Source organism: Canis aureus, chromosome 13, assembly GCF_053574225.1.
Source record: "Canis aureus isolate CA01 chromosome 13, VMU_Caureus_v.1.0, whole genome shotgun sequence".
NCBI lineage: Eukaryota > Metazoa > Chordata > Mammalia > Carnivora > Canidae > Canis > Canis aureus.
The window spans coordinates 50,012,851-50,035,178 of record NC_135623.1 but is presented as its reverse complement, the minus strand read 5'-3'; the positions used below and the strand labels follow the sequence as shown (position 1 = coordinate 50,035,178).

The 22,328-nt window shown below is 36.9% G+C and overlaps 1 long non-coding RNA gene across 1 annotated transcript in view; it reads left to right on the top strand.

Moving 5' to 3' along the window:
* LOC144282481 (uncharacterized) overlaps positions 1-21,978 on the top strand; it is a 37,808-nt gene extending 15,830 nt beyond the window's left edge. The window contains exons 2-4 of the long non-coding RNA XR_013350916.1: positions 16,687-16,734; positions 19,660-19,757; positions 21,141-21,978. This is a non-coding gene — a long non-coding RNA (uncharacterized LOC144282481). The remainder of the gene's footprint in view (positions 1-16,686; positions 16,735-19,659; positions 19,758-21,140) is intronic.
* Positions 21,979-22,328: the final 350 nt, after the last annotated feature.

The window sequence follows — 22,328 nt, the reverse complement described above, 5'->3', positions numbered from 1 at the left end:
ATTGGAAGGGTGAGCTAATGGGACCAGAGGGTGTTCAGAAATGGTACTTAATTATAAAATAATGGAAAATAGTCTACATCATGAAATGACCTCATAAACAGAATTACAACTGAGATGATTCAGTAATTAATGATTACATCAAGTAAATTAACTCATTTGTATCTCAACCCTACGTAAATGATGTAAAAAAGTATAATACCTTAACTATGTAGACAATTAATAAAATATGTAAGACATTATAAATCCACAGAATTGAAAGCCCACACAGCTATAGAATTCTTTTTGTGTGCATTAGGTGTTTTGGAAACTGAGCATTAATTTTCTGGCTTTGACTCATATCAAGACCACCCTGTAGCAAAATTTAATTCGTCAATGAGTATCTATTTATCATTTAGCTAAATATTTGGCAACTAAGCCACCAAAATAACATATGCAAATGAACTTTACTAATTATTGAATGAAAACATGCTCTATTTCTAGATGTGTTTAATTCAAGAGTAATGTAAAAATACTAAGACTTACTTATTCAAAACAGGCTACCTTAATCAAGATGAAGACCTAATTCTCAAAGATGCCAAGCTGTGTACAATTTTCTCAATTTGACAATCTGGCAAAACATTTCTTTAGAAATGAGAAATATGAATCTAATTAAATCAAAGTTAAATATGTAATCATTTAAACATTTTCAAGTAAACATTTAAAACATTATTTATCTTAAACATAATTGTCCTGGAGAAAATTTATGTTATAGAAACCTTTATCATATAGTTTAAAATGTGGATTTGCAGTAGTCTTGTGGTTATTGGTCTGGACGGGGACAGATACATTTATTTGTAAAAGAATGTTCTAACTAAAACAAAAACTTAGCATTTAAATTTTAGGGCCAAAGAAATCATTACATCTAAGGCAACAATATATCAAAATTTGATAGAATATGATATAGTTAAAAAATTATTTGTGTGGGGTGGTTTGAGACCACAAATTTGGCCTTATTCTAAAATTCATGAATTGCATGTACCCTTTTATTTTCAAAATGGGTGGTTTACTCATCAAAGAAATCCTTCAGTTCTTTGTTGGAAATGTGTCTAAATGTTATGTCCTGGCCAAGGGCATGAAGTTCTGCAAACATTTTCACTTATTAATAATTATAAACACCTGGGCATTTTGTAGACATTACAGATATTTTTACATGCACAAATTTAGAATAAATGTTGGATGAGAAAGAAAGCTTTCTAACTTTAAAATCTATTTGTATTTCATAAGACCATAGGTTCCACAAGATTCAATCTTTTGGTGTTTTGGTTTGTTTACCTTACATAAAATGTGATTTTTCTATTTAAAATATCTGAAATATATATTCTCAAATATCAACTAGTTTTTGAAATATGTTTGGATAATTTAAGTGTAAATTAACCCAAATGTCAGGATTTCATATCCTTTAAAACAGATGACTTTTCCCCCCCTTTTTGGTAAAGAAATGGAGAATTGTGGGTTTATTCTTGGGAGCATGAATTTAAAACATACTGAGCTAGACTTCATTTTCCTATGAAAAATAATTCTATTTTAATCATCAAATGTACATTGTTTATTGCTTTTAAAGAATAACTTAACATGAGGAAGAATACGCACCTGAGGAAGTATAATTTTATTTTGCTCCTGAAGAAGTGAGAGGCTCTGCATGTGAAACCAACACAAAGGCCAGCAGTACACATGAGATAGTCCTAAAATGAAGTCTTTACTCACAGGAAAAGAAACGTTTAAAAGTGTGTTGATCTTGTGAAGTATGGATATTGATTCAGTGTCTCTTCAGGAAAAACTTAGATCATATTTCTGAAGTTTTTGTTACATTCTGTAAAATTTTAACCCATTATCTCATTTCTTTAAAAACTAGGATTTTCCTCTTTCTTCATCTTTGGTGAGACATAATGAATTTCTCCATTCCTTATGTGCTATTCTATGTATACAGATGAGTGGCTATTTTTTCATATTGGTTCTTCTAAGAGCTTTCTCTCTTTAACTGCCTATGTGACATTGCTTTCTAGTCCATTTGATCAATTACTCTTGTGAAATCAAAGTTTCTTGAAGCAAAGAGTTGTATTTGAGCTGTATTTATGCCGGGCACAGCAGTAAGTGTTTTGCATCTATCATCTCATTTAATCATTATAGCAACCCCACACTGAAATAAATACATTTTACATGAAAGAAACAAAAACTCAGTGACCTGAGGATAATTTCTAATGGCCATATACCTGGTAAATCACAGAGCTATGGTACAAACACAGACATGTCCAAAGACCATGTTCATGATGGTGCTTCCAAAAGAGCTTGTGGTTTGTATTATCATTTTATACTAAACACAGATGTCCCAGTATGGTGCTTATCTTCTCATTATTGATGTGAGACTACGTCTTTCTGTATATGCACAGCTGAGGATTCTTGGTACTTATTTTCATCACATGTTTTTAAAGTCTGAAGCTCATTGCAGATATAAGTTCTTGGTCATTGTGAAACAAATAACACAACTTGTTTCTCTAATTCTCCTTGTTTCCACTGACCCCTTTCTTTACTTCATGTCCTCTACCTCCTCTGGAGCTAATACCCTGTGCTTTGTCATCACCTCTGGTTTGATATTTTTCCATTTGACTACATCTTCTCTATTAATTATATATGCTTTGTGATAATATCATTACAAACTTAAAACATATTTATTACCTCATAGTTTCTATGTGTTAGGAGTACAGACTCAGCTTTAGGGTCTCTCAGTGTTGCCAAAAAGGTGTTGACTGGGGATCCAGTCTAAACTGAGGCAAGACTGGAGAAGGATCTGTTTTTAAGCTCATGTGATTGTTGGCAGATTGCAGTTTTTTACAGGTTGTTGGATTGAAAGCCTTAGTTTCAGGGCTTTTGGGTGGCTCAGTCAGTTAAGTGTCTGCTTTTGGCTCAGGTCATGATCCCAGGGTCCTGGGATCGAGCCCTGAGTCGTGTGGAGGCCGAGAAAATTAGGGCCATTCAAGTTTAACATTGGCACGAGTATAGCCATTGTAGCTTCGGCAGCCATCTCAGGCCACTGTGACCAGGCCACGGTGACCAGGAACTGAACTCTACCTTACCTTGGCTACAGAAAAAAACCACAAAGCATGCCCTTATGGGAATAAGGAAGCAAGAGCTTGTGAGACCTCTTTACTGGAGATTCTCACACCCCCACCTTACCCTTAGACCAGCCCATAAAAACCCAGCTGTAACCCATCTCAGGGTCCAAGTCCCTGCTCCGCTGTGTCGGGTATACTTGGACCCAATCTCGAGCTTGTTAATAAACCCTCATGTACTTGAATCAGTGTCGGCTCCTTAGTGGTTTTCTCGGATTCGCAATCTTGGGCACAACAAGTTGGGCTCCCTGCTTGGCGGGAAGCCTATTTCTCCCTCTCCCTCTGCCATTCCTCCTGCTTATGATCTTTGGCTCTCTCTCTCTCTCTGTCAAATAAATAAATAAAATCTTTACAAAAATAAAAATGGGTGATGGGCACTGAGGGGGCACTTGATGGGATGAGCACTGTGTTATACTATATGTTGGCAAATTGAACTCCAATAAAAAAATATATATAAAAGATATGTATATAAAAGATAAACATGGTCATGTAAAAAAACGAACAAAAAAAACAAAAAAAGAAAGAGAGGAAGCCTTAGTTTCTTGTTGACTGCTGGCAAGAGGACATTTTCAGTTACTTATTACATGGCCCTTGACATGAGTGCATGGTTCAGCTCACAATGTGGCAGCTTGCTTCTTCAAACTTGCAAAGAAGACAAGGTTCCTCTTAAGATGGCCATTATAGTCTTGTGTAATGTAATCATGTTCATCTTGTTACCTTTGCTGTATTCTATTGGTTAGAAGCAATTGATAGGTCCTACTTACTCTCAAGTGAAGAGAATCACACAAAAGTGTGAGCACTGGGAGGTGAGCATCATGGGGGTCACCCTAGGGTCTGCTTGTCCTCTTGTCCTCAAGGCTTCCTGCTTAACTATTTCTGCCCTGTTCTACCTCATTTGGTGCTCTAGGCCATTGATCTCTTTTCTTTTAAAAATTTATTTATGATAGTCATAGAGAGGGAGGGAGGCAGAGAGATAAGCAGGCTCCATGCACTGGGAGCCCGACGTGGGATTCAATCCTGGGTCTCCAGGATCGTGCCCTGGGCCAAAAGCAGGTGCCAAACCGCTGTGCCACCCAGGGATCCCCTCTCTTCTTTCTCTTGATAAATCAGTTTACTCCTATTTTTTACCTCTCTCATTATCCTCCTTAGATTAGATTCCTTGCTCCTGTGGTAGTTCAACTATCTTGCTAATGATTCCCTTGACCTTTTGCCTGTTGGCCACATTCACCTGAAAAGCCTTCAACTCTAGGTTATCCCAATAATCCCTCTCCCCCAGTCTAAACTCAAATGGCACTACTATAAAATTCATGCTCACAAATTCAACTTGGTTCTCAACAGTGCTCAGCAATTTTACCCAGCTTCCCAACTCAGTTTGCTTTCCCTCTTTCCATAACAACTATTCCAAACTTTCTTCACTCTCCTGAAATCTCCAAGTCTCACTTCCCTCATCTCTTTATTATCAGCATAACAACTACCTCCTGTATTTTGCATGTAAAGAGAGAAATCATCATATCAGATCTCCTCTGACTTCTTGCCACTAGATTCACAAATATTCCTGCATCTGCTGCTATCTCTTCTTCCCCCCCCCCCCTCTGGACAAACTGCTTTGTCTCCTATAAACAATCATCTCCTCCACCTGAATCTCATCCCTACTTTAACGTATAGCTTCAACCTCTTCATCTTTATTGGCTTCTTCTCGTCAGTATTAAAATATGTAAATATTTAAGCCATTCTTTGACCCCATGTTTCCCTGTGCGGTCACATTCTTATCTTTCCTCTCCTATTCACAGCCTGATATCTTTTTGTTTTTTATTTTTAAAAAATTTTTATTATTTATGAGAGAGAGAGAGAGACAGAGGCAGAGACACAGGCAGAGGGAGAAGCAGGTTCCACACAGGCAGCCTGACGCGGGACCCGATCCCGGATCTCCAGGATCACGACCCCTGGCCGAAGGCAGGCGCCAAACCCCTGAGCCACCCAGGGATCCCCCGTCTTTTTGTTTTTTAAAGAATTTTTTAGAGAGATATAGAGAGAGAATGTGTGAGCAAGAGGAAGAGCAGAGGGAGACGGAGAGAGAGAATCCCAAGCAGATTCCAGGCTGAATAAAGAGCCCATTGCAGGACAAAATCCCATGACCTGGAGATGATGACCTGAGCTGAAATAAAGAGCCAGAGATTTAACCAGCTGAGCCACCCAGGTGCACCTTCACAGCCTGACTTCTTGACAATGTTGTATACACTGTCACTTTTACCTTGTTTTTCACTGCCTTTTCACTCCATTCCATCCTGGCTTCCAACTGCAGTCCTCCTCTATAGTAATATCTGCTATCTCATCCATGGCCTCCCAGTTACTATATCCAAGTAAGATATTTCAGTCTTCAGTTATTTTAGCCACTCAGCAGCATTCAATAGAGTTGACCATTTTTTTCTTAAAATATTCTTTTCCTTTTTTTTTTGTTTTTTTTTTTTTACATTAAGACACATTCTAGGTTCCCATTCTGGTGATTTTTTTTTCTCAAAAATTTTTTAGATAGATTCTCCTTCTCTGCTAAACCATTAAATGTTGTCATTCCTCCAAATTCTGTCCAAAGTCTTCCATTCTTCTCCTTTTCACTATCTACTCTCTAGGCAATCTCATCTACTCCTGTGGGTTAATTTCCATCACTATGCTAAATAATTCCAAATTTATATATGTAGATAAGATGTTTCATGTAGCTCCAGAATTATCTTTTTGCTATTTTTACTTTAATATTTCATGAGCATTTCCAATCTGAACTGACAATCTTTATTACATAGACCTTATCTACTTTTCATGTTCTTTACTCCAGTAAATGGCAGATTTACTGAGGACTTGCTCAAGCTAGAAACCTGTGAGTCATCCTAGATCATCCTTTTTCCCTACTCTATAGTTTTAATCAATTACCAAATTCTGTCCTTTCTGTATCTTAGCTAACTAATCTCTCTTCTTTATGTCCACCGGTATCATCTCAGTTTAAGTCACAATTATCCCTCATCTGACTATTGTGTCAGTCTCTTAACTCATCTTTCAGTGTATATACTTACCCTTTCCAATCTATTCTCCACATTGTAACTAGAACAATCTTTTAAAAATGCAAATTGAATTAATTAGCTCTTGTTTTAAAGACTTTTAATAGTTTTTTTTTTTTTTTAATTTTCCTTATGACAAATCAAATTCCTTAGTATGGCCAATAAGAATGTAAGCTCCATCAAGGGCAGAGACCTTGTGTCTTGGATACTGGTGCATCTCCATTGCCTACTTAACCACTGTCTGATATATAGTTAGTGGCTTAATAAATATGGGGTGAATTAATAATAAGCATAATCATATATCTGTCCTCTACTTGTATCAGTTAGCATTTGCTGTGTAACAAACCATTCCAAAACATAGCAGCTTATTTTTTTTTAAGATTTTATTTATTTATTCATGAGAAATAGAGACAGAGAGGCAGAGACATAGGCAGAGGGAGAAGCAGGCTCCATGCAAGAAGCCCAATGTGGGACTTGATCCCGGAACTCCAAGGTCATGCCCTGAGCCAAAAGCAGACGCTCAACCACTGAGCCACCCAGGCATCCCCAAAACATAGCAGCTTAAAACAATTTATTTGCTCATGATTCTGTAGGTCAGCTAGGCATTTCTCATCTGGGCTATTTTGGCAGATCTCTGTGGTCATCTTGCAGCTTTGCTGGAGGTTAGATACAGCCTCACTCATTATGGTTGGTTTATCTAAAGTTGCTCAGCTGGGACTATACATTTCTGCTCTACATGGTCTCTCATCTTTCAACAAGCTAGCTCAGGCTTGTTCACAGGTGGTAGTTTCAGGGTTCAAAAGAGCAATGTAAAAAAAAAAAAAGCAATGTGAGGGAGAAAACGTTATGTATAAGCACTTTTCAAGTCTTTGCTAACATTCTTGGGTGCTGTCTAGTTAGCCAAGGGAAATCACATGGTCAGGCTTAGATGAATACTTGGAGACACTAATAAATTGGTGGTCATTTCTACAACAATCTGCTATAGCACTTTTACAACTTCATCTTGATAAATCTGCCTTTATCTACTTCCATTCCAGAAATATTGAATAAGTTTAGTTTCATGAATGAGTTCTGCATAATTATCTATTTGTCTAGGAAGCTGTTCTCTTCTTCTGGTTTATGTAGCCTGTTCCTTCAAGACAGTGTTAACATATATGTACAACTGTGTGTGACAGAGAACAAAAATAACAGTGATTTAAATAAGACAGGTTTATTTAAGTTGGTATGATTACTATACTCTTAATATCAACAGAGGCCCATACTCTTTTCTTATTATTTTGCTATCCTCATAGGATTTCCCTTAATCATGTTCTCTAGGATGCCTTGTCTCCATTATCATATTCTAGACAGTAGAAAGTGAGGAAAAGAGAAATAAGATCATATACTTTCCCTCTGAGGGTACAAAAGTTCCATACATTGTCTCTATTCATATTTCCTTTGCCAAAAATTAGTCATTTGACTTCATTTAGCTCCAAAGAAAGGAAGGAGTCTTTGTTCTGAACCTCTATATATCCAGGTAAAGTCCTATTACAGTGGTATAAGGAGAAAAATTTTGGGAGATAACTACCATTAGGTCTCAGCCTAAATGTAATTTCCTCCAGAGAACCTTTTCTAAAACCTCACTCAATATTAATTTTTCCTTATGGGATTCCATAGTATTTTGCACTTCTTCTTAGAACCTGTTTTGCTTTGTTTGGTTATTGTTGGTTGAGTAGCAGTTATTCCCATTACATTATTGGTGACTAGAGATAATAGTCTGCTTAGTCATACCATTATTTACTTAGCACCAAGCATAGTGTTTGGAACATTGTATGCAATTGATGGATATTAGTTCTAGAATAATTGTGGCCAGGGCCAAACCAATTACAAACAGCTCTAAGAGAAAGGAAAGCTGACTGCTTTTATAATTGTATTGTCCACATTAACTTTCTGAAATTTAAATGAACTGAAAATAACATTAAAACATGAACTAAAAATCAAGACTTGGTTAACAAAAAGTAAGAAGTGCTTGCAAGTAATTGGTACACCATCCTAATTACCTGTAATTAAAAGCAATTCCTAAAGGGGGCACATGAGTGACTCAGTCAGTTAAGCATCTGACTCTTGATTTTGGCTCAGGTCATGATCTCAGGGTTGTGAGATGGAGCCCTACCCCAGGCTCTATGCTGGGCATGGAGTCTGCTTAAGATGCTCTCTCTCCCTCTCCTTTCAGCCCTCCTCCCCCAAATCATGAACACATACTTTCTCTCTCTCTCCCTCTAAAATAAAGCAATTTTTGGAGATGGGACTTCCTTGGACAGAATAACTTTGACCACAGTTTGGAAAACAAAATATTTTTAAACAATTTTCATAAAATGTATGAAGTAGAGATAATCTGTAAACTGCAGAGAAAGTCTTTGCAAATCCAATTCCCACATCTTTTTGAAGGAATTCCATAATGTAATAATATATATTTATCCATGAAATTAAAAACAAATTCTTGATATCATAGACATTCTCAATAAATGGTTATTGTGCCACCCATTCAACTATTATTTTAAAAAAGATTTTATTTATTTATTTGAGAGAGAGAGAGAGAGAACAGAGGGAGAGAGAGAAGCAGACTCCCTGCCGAGCAGAGAGCCCAATGTGGAGCTTGATCCCAGTAGTCTGGGATCATGACACGAGTCAAAGGCAGACACTTAACTGGCTGAGCCACTCAGGAGCCCCCCACTCATTCAATTATACATTTCTACAATATTTTAAAATACTGAAATGGGTGTCTGGGTAGCTAAATCAGTTAAGTGCCTGACTCTTGATCTTGACTCAGGTTATGATCTTGGGGTTGTGAGATCAAGCCCTCATCAGGCTCTGCACTGAGCATAGAGCCTGCTTAAGATTCTCTCTCTCCCTTCCCTTTCCCCACACTGCCCTTTTAAAAAATGCTGAAATTTATAACCTATCAAAACTGAAGCCAAAAGAAATAGAAAATTTGAGTACACCTGTTACCAATAATAAAATGGAATTGGTACTCAAAAAACTCTCAATTAACAAAAGTCCAGGACCAGATAGCAACACAGGAGCAGTCTATCAAACATTTAAAGAAGAGTTAATAACTGTTCCTCTCAAACTTTTCCAAAAAATAGAAGAGGAAGGGGAACTTCCAAATTGATTCTATGAGGCCAGTATTATCCTGACACCAAACCCTGATAAAGACACCACAAAAAAAGAGAACTACAGGCCAGTGTCTCTGATGAATATAGACATAAAAATTCTCAACAAAATATTAACAAACTGAATCCAACAATACATTAAAAAATTATTCACTGTGATCAAGTGGAGTTTACTCCTGGGATGCAAGGATAGTTCAATAGTCACAAATCAATCAATGTGATACATCATATCAATAAGAGAAAGAATAAAAACCATATGATCATTTGAATAGAAGCAGAAAAAGCATTTGACAAAATACAATATCCATTTATGATAATACCTTCAACAAAACAAGTTTATTTTATTTTTTTAAATATTTAATTTTTTAATTTATTTATGATAGTCACAGAGCGAGAGAGAGAGAGAGAGAGAGAGGCAGAGACACAGGCAGAGGGATAAGCAGGCTCCATGCACCGGGAGCCCGACATGGGATTCGATCCCGGGTCTCCAGGATCGCGCCCTGGGCCAAAGGCAGGCACCAAACCGCTGCGCCACCCAGGGATCCCCAAAACAAGTTTAGAAGTAACATACCTCAACATAATAATGGCCTTATATGAAAAGCCCACAGAGAACATCTTACTCAATGGGCAAAAAACTGAGCACTTTTTGCCTAAGGTCAGGAATAAGACAAGGATATCCACTATCATCACTTTTATTCAACATGATATGAAAGTCCTAGCCACAGCAATAAGACAACCAAAAAGAAAGAAAAGGCATCCAAGTTGGTAAAGAAGAAGTAAAATTTTCCCTGTTTGCAGGTGATATTATCCTCTATATATAAAACCCTAAAGACTCCACCAAAAAACTACTAGAAATGGCAAATGAATTCAGTAAAGTCACAGGATATAAAATCCATGTACAGAAATCCATTGCATTTCTATACAGTACTAATGAAGCAGCAGAAAGAGAAATTAAGAAAACAATCCCATTTACAATTGCACCAAAAATAGTAAAATACCTGGGCATAAACTTAACCAACAAGGTGAAAACCTGTACTCTGAAAACTATAAAACATTGATGAAAGAACTTGAAAATGACACAGAAATGGAAAGACATTCCATGCTCATAGATTAGAAGAACAGATATTGTTAAAATGTTAAAATGTCTGTACTACTCCAAGCAATCTACAGATTTAATTCTCCATCAAAATACCAACAGCAATTTCATAGAACTAGAACAAATAATTCTAAAATTTGTATAGAACCACAAAAGACCTCAGGTAGACAAAGCAATCTTGAAGAATGAAAACAAAACTAGGGGAATCACAATTAAAGATTTCACGTTATATTACAAAGCTAGAGTAACAAAAACAGAGTGCTACTGGCACAAAAAAAGAGACACATAGATTAATGGAACAGAATAAACAGCTCAGAAATAAATTCATACTTATATGGTCAATTAATCTATGACAAGAGAGGCAAGAATATATAATGGAGCAAAGACAGTCTCTCTAACAAATGGTATTGGGAAAACTGGAAAGCTACACACAAAGGAATAAAACTGGACCACTTTATTGCATCATATTAAAAAATAAACTCAAAATGGATTAAAGTTCTAACTGTGAGATCTGAAATCACAAAACTCCTGAAAGAGAACATAGGCAATAATCTCTTGGACATTGACCCCAGCAACATTTTTCTGGATATGTCTCCTCAGGCAAGAGAAACAAAATAAACTGTTGGGACTATACCAAAATAAAAGGTGCTTGCACAGTAGAAGAAACCGTCAACGAAACAAAAAGACAACCTACTGAATGGGAGAAGATATTTGTAAATGGTATATCTGATAGGAGTTAATATATAAAATATATAGTGAACTTATACAAGTCAACATGAAAAACTCCAATAATCCAATTAAAAATGGATAGAAAACATTAACAGATACATCTCCAAAGAAGATACAAATGGCCAAAAGACACATGATAAGATGTTCAACATCACTCATCATCTGGGAAATGCAGGTCAAAACCACAATGAGATATCCCCTGAAACCTGCCAGAATGGCTAAATAAAATACCAAGAAACAATAAGTGTTTGGTGAGGATATGGAGAAAAAGGAACCCTTGTGCATTGTTGGTGGGAATGCAAACTGGTGCAGCCACTCTGGAAGACAGTATGGAGGTTCCTCGAAAACTTAAAAACTACCCTATGATCCAGTAATCACACTATTGGGTATTTATAAAAAAAAATACAAAAACTTCAATTCACAGGGATGTATGCACCCATATGTTTATTGCAGCAACATTATTTACAATAGCCAAACTATGGAAGCAGCCGAAGTGTCCACTGATAGATGATTGGATAAAGAAGAGGTTTTTACACACACACACACACACACACACACACACACACACACACAGGAATATTATTGAGCCATAAAAAAAGAATGGAAATCTTGCCATTTGTAATAACATGGATGAAGCTAGAGAGTATAATGGTAAGTGAAATAAATCAGTCTGAGAAAGACAAATATCATATGATTTCACTCGTGGAATTTAAGAAACAAATAAACAAAGGGAAAAAAGACAAAGACAGGCCAACAAAACAGCCTCTTAGCTACAGAAAACAAACTGAGGGCACTTGTGATGAGCACTGGGCAATGTATGGATGTGGTAAATTACTATACTGTACACCTGAAACTAATGCAACACTGTATGTTAACTACACTGGAATATAAGTTTAAAATGCTTTTGGAAGTTTTCTTTTTTAAGAAATGTACTTTTATTTGAGGAACCAAGAGATTTGTGAATCTATGTACATTTTTTCTTTTTGTTACACCTTCAAAGTAATATTATAATATTAGAACCTTGAGAACTCCAAGTAAACCAAAGGAATGATTTTTAGGAATTGTGTCTTTTAAACTTGTATTAACTCCTTCATAAATAAAGAAATGGTACCCCCAGTGACTGTATTTTACCTTATCTTCGTATTTTGCATATGGATATTTCTTTCTTTTTTTTTTTTTTTACGATTTTATCTATTTATTCATGAGAGACACACACACAGAGAGGCAGAGACACAGGCAGAGCGAGAAGCAGGCTCCATGCAGGGAGCCCGATGTGGGACTCAATCCTGGGTCTCTAGGATCAGGCCCTGGGCTGAAGGCGACACTAAACCGCTGAGCCCCCAGGCTACCCCTGCATATTGATATTTCCATAGATACTCTATCTATGAATAGAAATCTAGTGAAATGAGATGAGCTTGAAATGTTTGCAAAAAAAAAAACAAAGATGTCTCTGGCTGCTAATATTTTCTTAACTGATACTATTTCACACTTGCTTTGAATGGAGGTTGATGTCCAGGTACATAAAGAAAATAAAATGGACATTGAGTTGCCTTAAAACATAGAGTCAAAAAACAAAAACAAAACAAAAACCCAGAGTCAAGTAAAGCTCAGTAGCTAGTGTCTAATCCAAAACGAGACTGGAAAATTTTGTTTTACTTCTGCTTCATTACTGAGTGAGTATCCACTGGCAATATCAGATTTTCATATCTAGTCTAGAGTCATGCTGAGAATAACAACACATGTCAGAGGGCAAAATATAAATTCTATCTTTAGAGAAATAAGGCTCATTGATTCCCTAATAACAATTCCTTATGGAACTGGAAGAAAACTGTAAAAACCAGAAGAATCTAACTTTTAACTTTATTCATCAGTATATGACAGTTAAATCAGGTTTTCTATTGTTACCTGAACCAGAAGGGTTGATGTGAATAAGAATAAAGAGGAAAGACCTTAAGGCAGTTAAAAAGTTGGGATTTTAATTACACTACAGAATAATTTTTAATTTAAAAAGAACCCTACAAAAAAAAAAAAAAAAGAGGCTTGCCCATGTCTAAGTTGGACACGTAACATTACTCAAGATGAGAAGAACAAATGAATGGGTAAAATATTTCTATTTTCTCAAATTCTTTGTGTTATGAAACCCCTCTGCATGCTTTTTCTCTAAATGAAGTCCTCCTTAATTTAAACCTACTGGCATCTTAAGGAAAATTCAATAAACAAATGCTTCCCTGGCCCAAAAGAATTCTGGGCTATGTAAACAATGAAGAGAACCATGACAGAAGATGCTGAGTGCCTGCTGAGCCAGGTTTCAGTTCCATTCCCTAGATAGCTTGTTCACACACAGAACTCCTTGGAAGTCAATGAGAGAAAATTAATGTGCCACCCAGAGCAGAGAACATTGAAATAATGTGCTGAATTAATATTTTGGATCATAAAATCCACTCAAAGAAAATTCTTTCAATAGGGTGCCAACCAGAGTCTGGTTATATAATTCTTATATAAACCTTATTTCTTCTTATGAAAGGAAATTTTGGTTTTTCTCAGAAGGAATAATGGTACTGCTTAACACCCTCCACCCCCCCAGAGTACAGTATGAATAAGCTTACTTTATAAATAATTCTTAATTTTTTCTGATTATAAAAGAAATACATTCTCAATGTAGAAAATGTGGAAAATACAGAAAGCCATAAGGAAACAAAAACTATAACAATCACACTCTGTCCCCTAGCCTGAGATGAAAACTGATATATTTTGGTGTATTTTTTATAATTGTATTGCTTTAAAGCTAATAAAGTGGACACAAATTATTATTGAAATATATGAGAATATTTTATCTGAATGATGAATATATATTCATATTTATATTGATATATATTTATATTCATATATATTTTTAATATATCTGAATATATAAATATATATATATATATATATATAAAACCATTAAAAAGCAAGATCAACTTTTTTCAACAGAAACCTCTTCAAAAAAGAAGGAAGCATAAAAAGAAGGCAGCACTGTACCCTTGAAAATTGTTTCCTTGGAAAACTAGACACTTAACTCTCCTGATGATTCCTTAGCTCCAGCATTTTAACATCACTTTCTCAGAGTTGTCCTCAGAGCCAGTTTATGAACCACAAGAAAAAATCATCTTGTAATTTTACAAGCTAAGTGCTTCTTTAAAAACTGTTCTTTTTCTTCTTTTATTTTTCAGGTCATCTTTAACTAGAGAAGCAGAATAGAGTTACTTGTAGATCATTTGTGGGAAATAAATATCTGAGTAAATTATTATAGTTTTTATGTATATTTAAGGTAGGTTCAAACTCAAAAATTTTGGTTAATGTGAAGTGACACCTTGCATAAATACTGCAAAATTTCATATTAGTCACTGGTTTCAAACTGTGCAACGTATCTGTTCCTGTTACATTTGCTAAAGAGCAGTTCAGCAGTCACAGCACCAACAAATTTAAAATTTAGTTTTAGTGATATACTGATGGAGGCAAATTCAAACTCCTCTAGAGCTTAGTCATTTCAAACATAGGAGTTGCAAGAATTCCAGAAAAGACTGAGGATACAGGAGACTGCCTTAGCATGTCTTAGTTCACAACCTTGTTGGGATATAGCTGTGGCTGTGAGGTAGAAAGACTTGATATGATGGGTGAATAGTAGAAGTATAATCACACTATGTACCAACTGTCCAGTGGATATGGTGGTTGAGTGGTGGGGAGTTTTAAAGTCTGAAGTTACCTTTCAATGGAGAAAAAGGTGGGGGATACAAAAGAGATTTAAGAGCACTTTGAAAAATGAAGCCTTGAGTAAATTCAGCATTCAAAACTTCTGATGACTGCCATCTTGAAAATCACCTTGTTAGGTGTTTGTGGGACCATTACATTCAAATTCTTTTCTTATCTCTCTGATTACATACAAATATATTTTATTCCATGGATCAAAGATTCTCTACTGGTTTTCCTGAGGAGTGTTAACTAATTAGTCATGTCTCTACCTCATGAAAAGCACTGTTCCACATTGTTCTTCTTCTGTGTTAGGTGGGTGTGGCAATAGGAAGAGGGGTGGTGTTAAGGTCAGAAAACTGAAGTTCAATACTCCCACCTTACTTACTAACCTGTTTCACAAACAGGAAACTCCTGCCTTCCCTACTAGTAAAATGACCTCAACTACTCCTTAGTTGTTCATAGAAAAATCTTCACTTTGAGAATAGGTAGATTTGACTAAGACTCACTTTTACCTCAGGGACCACCACCTTTAACACCACAAATGTCTCAGGAGTACATTTGCTCTTTGCAACTCAGCACTGAAGACCAATATATTCAGCTAAGATGTTGAAAGTTGGGGCTGAGTGAGGACAAAAGGGAAAACAAACAAACACAGCCAGAAAATACCATGAATTGAGGATAGTAAGGGTTACAAATGGTTTACGTCCTCTGGGACTGGACAACCCTGTCCCACTCTGAGGACCTGGCCAGCCACTTTGTGGTGGGTGGACATGTTCTATATCAATTATCAGGAGTCTCCACCCTCTTTGAAGAATAAGATCAAGACACTGAGGCCCAAAGGAATAAAAGCTCCTTCTCCTGCAGGCTGAATGTAAAAGTTTTGGGTTCTTGTTTGGAGACCTGCTTGTTTTCCAGATGTTCAACTCTGGTAATACCTATGCCCAACAAAGGAGATCATGACGACCTATGGTCTTAACCTGGTCCTCCGTATCTTAGTTCTATCTAAACATAGCACAATAACTCAACGACTGGTAAAAGAAAATATCAGGAAAGCTGCCTCATTACTAGAACTGTCAGAAAGTGACTTTGAAATTGCTGAACCATTGGACTCTCATCTGTAAAAGAGAGACAAGACCAATTTCTCAGATTGATTATCAGGATTAAATGAGACTATGCCAGTGAGAATTCTGTATACTGTTGTACTGTGCTTATGTAAATCTCTATTATCCTGTAAATAAATGCTTTCCTTACTACCATTGGTAAATTTAACCATGGTTTTGTTTTGCAAATTTTTATATGTCTATGGCTTGTCTTTGGAACTGGTTTACCAGTTTCTTGAAGATAGAGATTTTGTAACCCTGCACTTTGTGCCACACACAATAAATACTTGGCACAAAGATGTCCAGTTGTTTTTCTCCGATTAACTTTGCCATTGCTGTTTGGAAAGGACCTGCACTTATAATTTATAATCACTGCTACTTGAGCTGTGCTGGGGCATCTGGAGAAATGATAATCAGCTGTAGCAGCTTTTCTTTCCCTCTTGACTGTATGACTCAATCCTGTGCTGTCATCATTCCCATTAGCAGCCACTCCACATGACTCAAAGGGAGAGATGGAATTGAATTTCACTCAAGACAACATAAAAGCAAAGATAATATAATAAATTAAGACTTCTGTTAAAACTACGAAGGAAGAGTGGTGGTTCTGAGAAACAGAGATGTTCACTTTTTCGCAATTTCTTCCAAGTACTGCCTCAGCCCTATCACTCATTTTTTTATTCACAGGAGCTGTTTTCTGAATGAAAAGATGGAGGTACCAGGATAGTTTTTTTGGTGAGTGATGGTTGTGGAGCTGTTATAATAATGACACTGCTATGTGTATGTCTTCTGGAATATCCGTTGGAAATTATGATACTATTAGCTAAGAATCTCCTGCTGATGCAAGAATGTCATGTTTGGGATAGGTCATCTTGTTTAAATTAGCAGCACTCTGACACAATTAAATTACTTTATGAATGAAATTATTGCCAAGCATGAGTATTTCCGGTTAATTTACGCATAACTCACTCAAAAGATGTACTGTTAAATTTTTTTATTGAATGTACCAAAAATCATCTATCAATTTAAACTTAGAAAGAATACTAATGCTCATGTGCTTTACCAAGGCTAAATCTTAATTGTTTCTTTACCATAGAATTCTTTAATATACAAAGAGAAAATTCAGTCTTGCAATCACATGTAACATTCTAGAGAAGCCATTTTATTGTTTAATTTTGGTTGCTTGAACTTTTTTATCCACAAAATACCAACAACTGCTGCTTTCCCTTTGCTGCTTTCTAAGGATAATGGCTTTTTTTTTTAAAAAAAGGGTATTATTTTATTTTATTTTATTTTTATTTTTATTTTTTATAAATTTTTATTTATTTATGATAGTCACAGAGAGAGAGAGAGAGGCAGAGACACAGGCAGAGGGAGAAGCAGGCTCCATGCACTGGGAGCCCGACGTGGGATTCGATCCCGGGTCTACAGGATCGTGCCCTGGGCCAAAGGCAGGCGCCAAACCGCTGCGCCACCCAGGGATCCCAAAAGGGTATTATTTTAAAGATTTTATTTATTTATTCATGAGAGACACAGAGAGAGAGGCAGAGACACAGGCAGAGGAAGAAGCAGGCTCCATGCAGGGAACCCGATGTGTGACTTGATCCCAGGACCCTGACATCATGCCCTGAGCCGAAGGCAGATGCTCTGGCTGAGCCACCCAGGTGTCCCCTAAAAAAGGTTGTTAACATGAGTTGCTGATTTTCTCCTCTGTGCTGTCAATTTTTTCTACGTGATTGTGTTTCTGATAGTGTTTTGTAATTTTTTGTTCTTTTTGTCATTCCTCTACTAATGAAGGGGAGTGACCATATTTTATTTTTCTTATATAAGCAGTGGCTGGTAAAGTCTCTGTCACTTTTTATCTGAAACTACCTGTAATAAGCCAGAGGGAAGGAAAATGCCAGCCGCCTTCAATCCCTGAACTTGAGGCGGAAATTTCAGGGTTTGATCCAGATGCTGCTCAATAGGGATAGGCTACAGGCAAGAATTTGGAAGAAAGGAGCTGTGGAAATCCTAACTCAGGACTTGAAATCTGTTCTCTTTCTACCCCATGGTTAGGCCCTCAGAGAGTTCATAGAGGAAGAATTCAAAGGAGCACAGAATTTCACAGGTGTGGGGTAAGGATGGAGGAGTAATAAGTTCTTGAATACTTGCCCAAATTACAATAACGTCTTATTCCCTCAGAATTCAATATGATCACACACCTGTGGAGGTGCGCTGTCCTGCTCCTTCAAGTCAGCTATATTTGGTTGGGCTACAGTTAATTGGAGGAGGCAGGTGAGGGGAAAGAAAGGAATAGGAATATATCTAACCCAAGCTATACAAATTCATTTCTCTAGCACAGGAGTCTGGCATTTGGATTCAGAGGGCTGTGTTAGTCTCTGCAGTGGCTGGAAGTGGGGTGGTGTAAACTAGGGAGCTCCAGGGCAGCCAACTTCTGCATACTGAGAAGCAGAGACAGCATGTAGGCATAGAGAAAAAAAAATGAGTTTGTGAAGAGAGTTGAGAGACTGAGAGAACAAATATTTTCTTGAATTATGGACACTTTTCCATTTCCTGGTTACATCCCTTTATATAAGAAGCCCAACTACCCTTGAGTTCCATAAGATATGTCTGTCTCATTTTAGTAAATTGTTTCTTTTGACTTATACTATTTTAAGCTGGTGTTTTGACTAAGAAAAGAAGCATTCAGGGCCTCTACAGAACCTCTGCAGAACTGAAGGACTGCAGCTTGATCCTTCCGATAGTTTTTGTTTCCTTTTATTTTTTTTTAAGATTCATTTGTTCATTTGAAATAGAGAGCTCACAGAAGTGGGGGGAGGGGCAGAGGAAGAGAATCTCCAAGTAGACTCCCCACTGAGCACAGAGCCAGACACAGAGCTTGATCCCAGAGCTCAATTCCACCAACCATGAAATCATGACTCAAGCAGAAACAGAATTGCACACTCAACTGACTGAGCTAAGTAGGTGCCCCTACTTTTGGTTTTCTTTCAATTCTTTATTCTACATTGATTTAGCATTCATATAGTCAATTCATAGCCTGCCATTTTTGCAATAACTGTTGCTATAACTTTTCAAACCACTTTCTATTACCCTTGTATCTTCTAGAGCATTGCATGTCTAGTACATGATTCAGGTTCTTAGAGTTCATTATAAGCTCAATAACTACCCCAGGGGGCTGGGATCTACTGTTGCTACTATTCTGAGGTCTCTTATTATCCACAGGAAGCTCAGGCTTATAAGAATCCTGAAGCAGAAATGAGTTTAGAATCTTGTTCCAGGGCAGCCCTGGTGGCTCAGCGGTTTAGCGCTGCCTTCAGGCCAGGGCCTGATCCTAAAGACCCGGATCGAGTCCAACTTCGGGCTCCCTGTGTGGAGCCTGCTTCTCCCTCTGCCTGTGTCTCTGCCTCTCCCTCTCTCTGTGTGTCTCTCATGAATAAATAAATAAAATCTTTGAAAAAAAAATCTTGTTCCAAACCTGCTCCTTTCCTAAGAAAGTCCACAGTCAGGGTCAGTCTTTGGCAGGATTGAATCTTGTTTGTCTGTCTGGAACTGAACTAGAAGAAGTGGTAAGTGATTATATTTTTGTAAGGTAAAGTGCCAATAATTAGATCTCATGAATTCGTGTTGGGATGAATTATTTAATTTTTTTTCTTTTAGTGATGTGGAAGAAAATTAAATGAAGAGACCTCCAAGTTTTGGATGAAACAAAATTCTTTTAGACAAGAAGTGGCAAGTTGGAACATTGTGAACTTCAGGTCTGTAAGCCACAGCATGGTAATACATCTGGGAATAAATATTTTTCTCCATTCTGAGGGTCTGAGTTCTCAATTACAACTCAGGAAAGATATCTAGAAATATTTGGTCCTTAATGGAATTTGGCACTCTTCTAAATTGGAGTTCAAATTTGTTTATATAGCCAATAGTTCATTCTAATTCTATGCTGGGCTTTGTGCTAAATGCCTTCTATACAGAGTCTCATTTAATTCATGTAACTATCCAGTGAACCAGGTGCGACTATTCCTATTTTTTTTTTAAAGTTTTTTTATTTATTTATGATAGTCACACAGAGAGAGAGAGAAAGAGAGGCAGAGACATAGGCAGAGGGAGAAGCAGGCTCCATGCACCGGGAGCCCGATGTGAGATTCGATCCCAGGTCTCCAGGATCGCGCTCTGGGCCAAAGGCAGGCGCTAATCCGCTGCGCCACCCAGGGATCCCCGACTATTCCTATTTTATTCAGAAAAGTTCATCAAGTTGTGTGAGTTTCCATGGTTTGTATATGTTAAGTGACATGAGAGTTAAAGCTAAGTGAATGATACTATATTCACCTATTCATCATTCAGTATATTTAAGCGCCCACAATGTAGTAGACATAGTTTATACTTGATACTTGAATATATTAATGAACAAAACAAAAAAGATCTCTGTCCTTATGTCGCTTATATTTTAATGAGAGTAGACAGAAAACAAATATTATAAATTATATGGCATATTGGAAGGTGAGAAGTGCTATGGGAAAATTTAAAAAAAACATGGTGGGTAAAGAGGAACAAGAGAGTGAGGGTGGTGGGAATGTAAGTAGCCATTCCTAAAGTGGGTGGTTAGAGTAGGTTTCAACAAGAAAGTAACATTTAAAAAATATATTTTATTTATTTATTCACGAGAAACACAGAGAGAGAGAGGCAGAGACACAGGCAGAGGGAGAAGCAGACTCCATGCAGGGAGCCCCACGTGGGACTTGATCCTCGGTCTCCAGGATCACACCCTGGACCAAAGGTGGTGCTAAACCACTGAGCCACCTGGGCTGCCCCAAGAAAGCAGCGTTTGCTCAAAGGTTTAGGAAAGTGAGAGTTGCCCATGTAGATGTTTGGGGGGAACAACAATTCAGGCACAAATAACAACAGTGCCAAGTCTCCAAGACAAGCCTTGTGTGTTCAAGGAAAAACCAAGATGTACGTGGGGCTGGACTGGAATGAAGTTTGAGAGCTAGTGGTTGAGTAGGTGCAGATCATGAAGCTTCCTGAAGGCCACTGTAAAGCTTTTTGATTATACTTTTAGTAAAATGGAGAGGTTACTGCAAAGCCTGACAACTCTGCCTTTTCTGCCTTAAACATTTTTTTCTAATATTCTGGTGATGCAGACAGAGAGAGAAGACCAGATTGAAAGAAAGACTGTGACACAGAACAATGGAAATCCTTCTCATCTTTATCCACCCTATGCTTCTACTGTAGAAAAACTTTTCCCCACTTTCAACAATTAGAAGCTTATTTGGACTTATAAATCATCTTGAACATATTATCTTTGCACTATTGGTTTTGATATCTTTTTTGTGAATCATTTATATAAGATTGATCTCTTTTCAATATCTAGCTGAGATGTACTCCTTTTTAAAAAATCTCATCCTTTATTATCAATAAATAGGTTATGAGTGATATGTCTTTGAAGGATAATATTCTATTTGTTTTCTGGAAATAAAAGTGTTCAAAATCATATGAACTGTATTCCTAAGTAACCAACCTTGAAATGTTATATCAACAATCCCCCATTTTACAATAGCTCTAAATATTAGTCTATAATAAGTTTAAAAGGAAAATATAAGATTCTTCATAGCAGACAAAAGGTACCTATTCAATAAATATTTAATGCTTCTTGCTGTACTGATTATTGAGTCATAGTTCTCCATTGGTCTCTTGTATTACTGTAGGTTTTGAGAGCAGAGACACTGAGTACCTTTATTTCAGACTACCTTGTCAACAATATTTGTAGTGAACAGCCTTGGAAGATATACCTCCCTCTTGAGCAAAGGGTGAGTTTGTTTACTATCTGTAAAATAAAGATGATATCTCTTTCTAGGGCAAAGGTCAGGCAAGCTTAATGCTCATTATAAAAGATTTTGGTTCCTTTCTCTTCTGTAACACACCCAGTGTATGTGTCAGTGTCAATTTACTCTGTGGGAACTGGGGCTTGGGGAATCTGGAAAAAAAAAAAAAAAAGCTGATATGAGTAATAAACTGTCCTTTGTTTCTGATCTGGGAGTGTCATGTCTCTACTAGCAAACATGGCAGGGTAACTTGTTAGCTGGCAAGTAGGGCAAAATCTCAGCGCTTTCACACTTCTTGACATTGACTTCCCGTTGAAAATTATAATATAAACCTTAATTCATTTCAGAAGCATCATACATGTGCTTCATTTGTTGTGTTTTTGAAAGAAGGTAAAAATATCTACTTACTGCAATAGGCATTTCCTTTTTTAAACCAACTACTCCCTCATACCAGATGTATTAGTTGCAATTCTTGGTTGCAGGTGTCAGAAACTAACTTAATCAAAG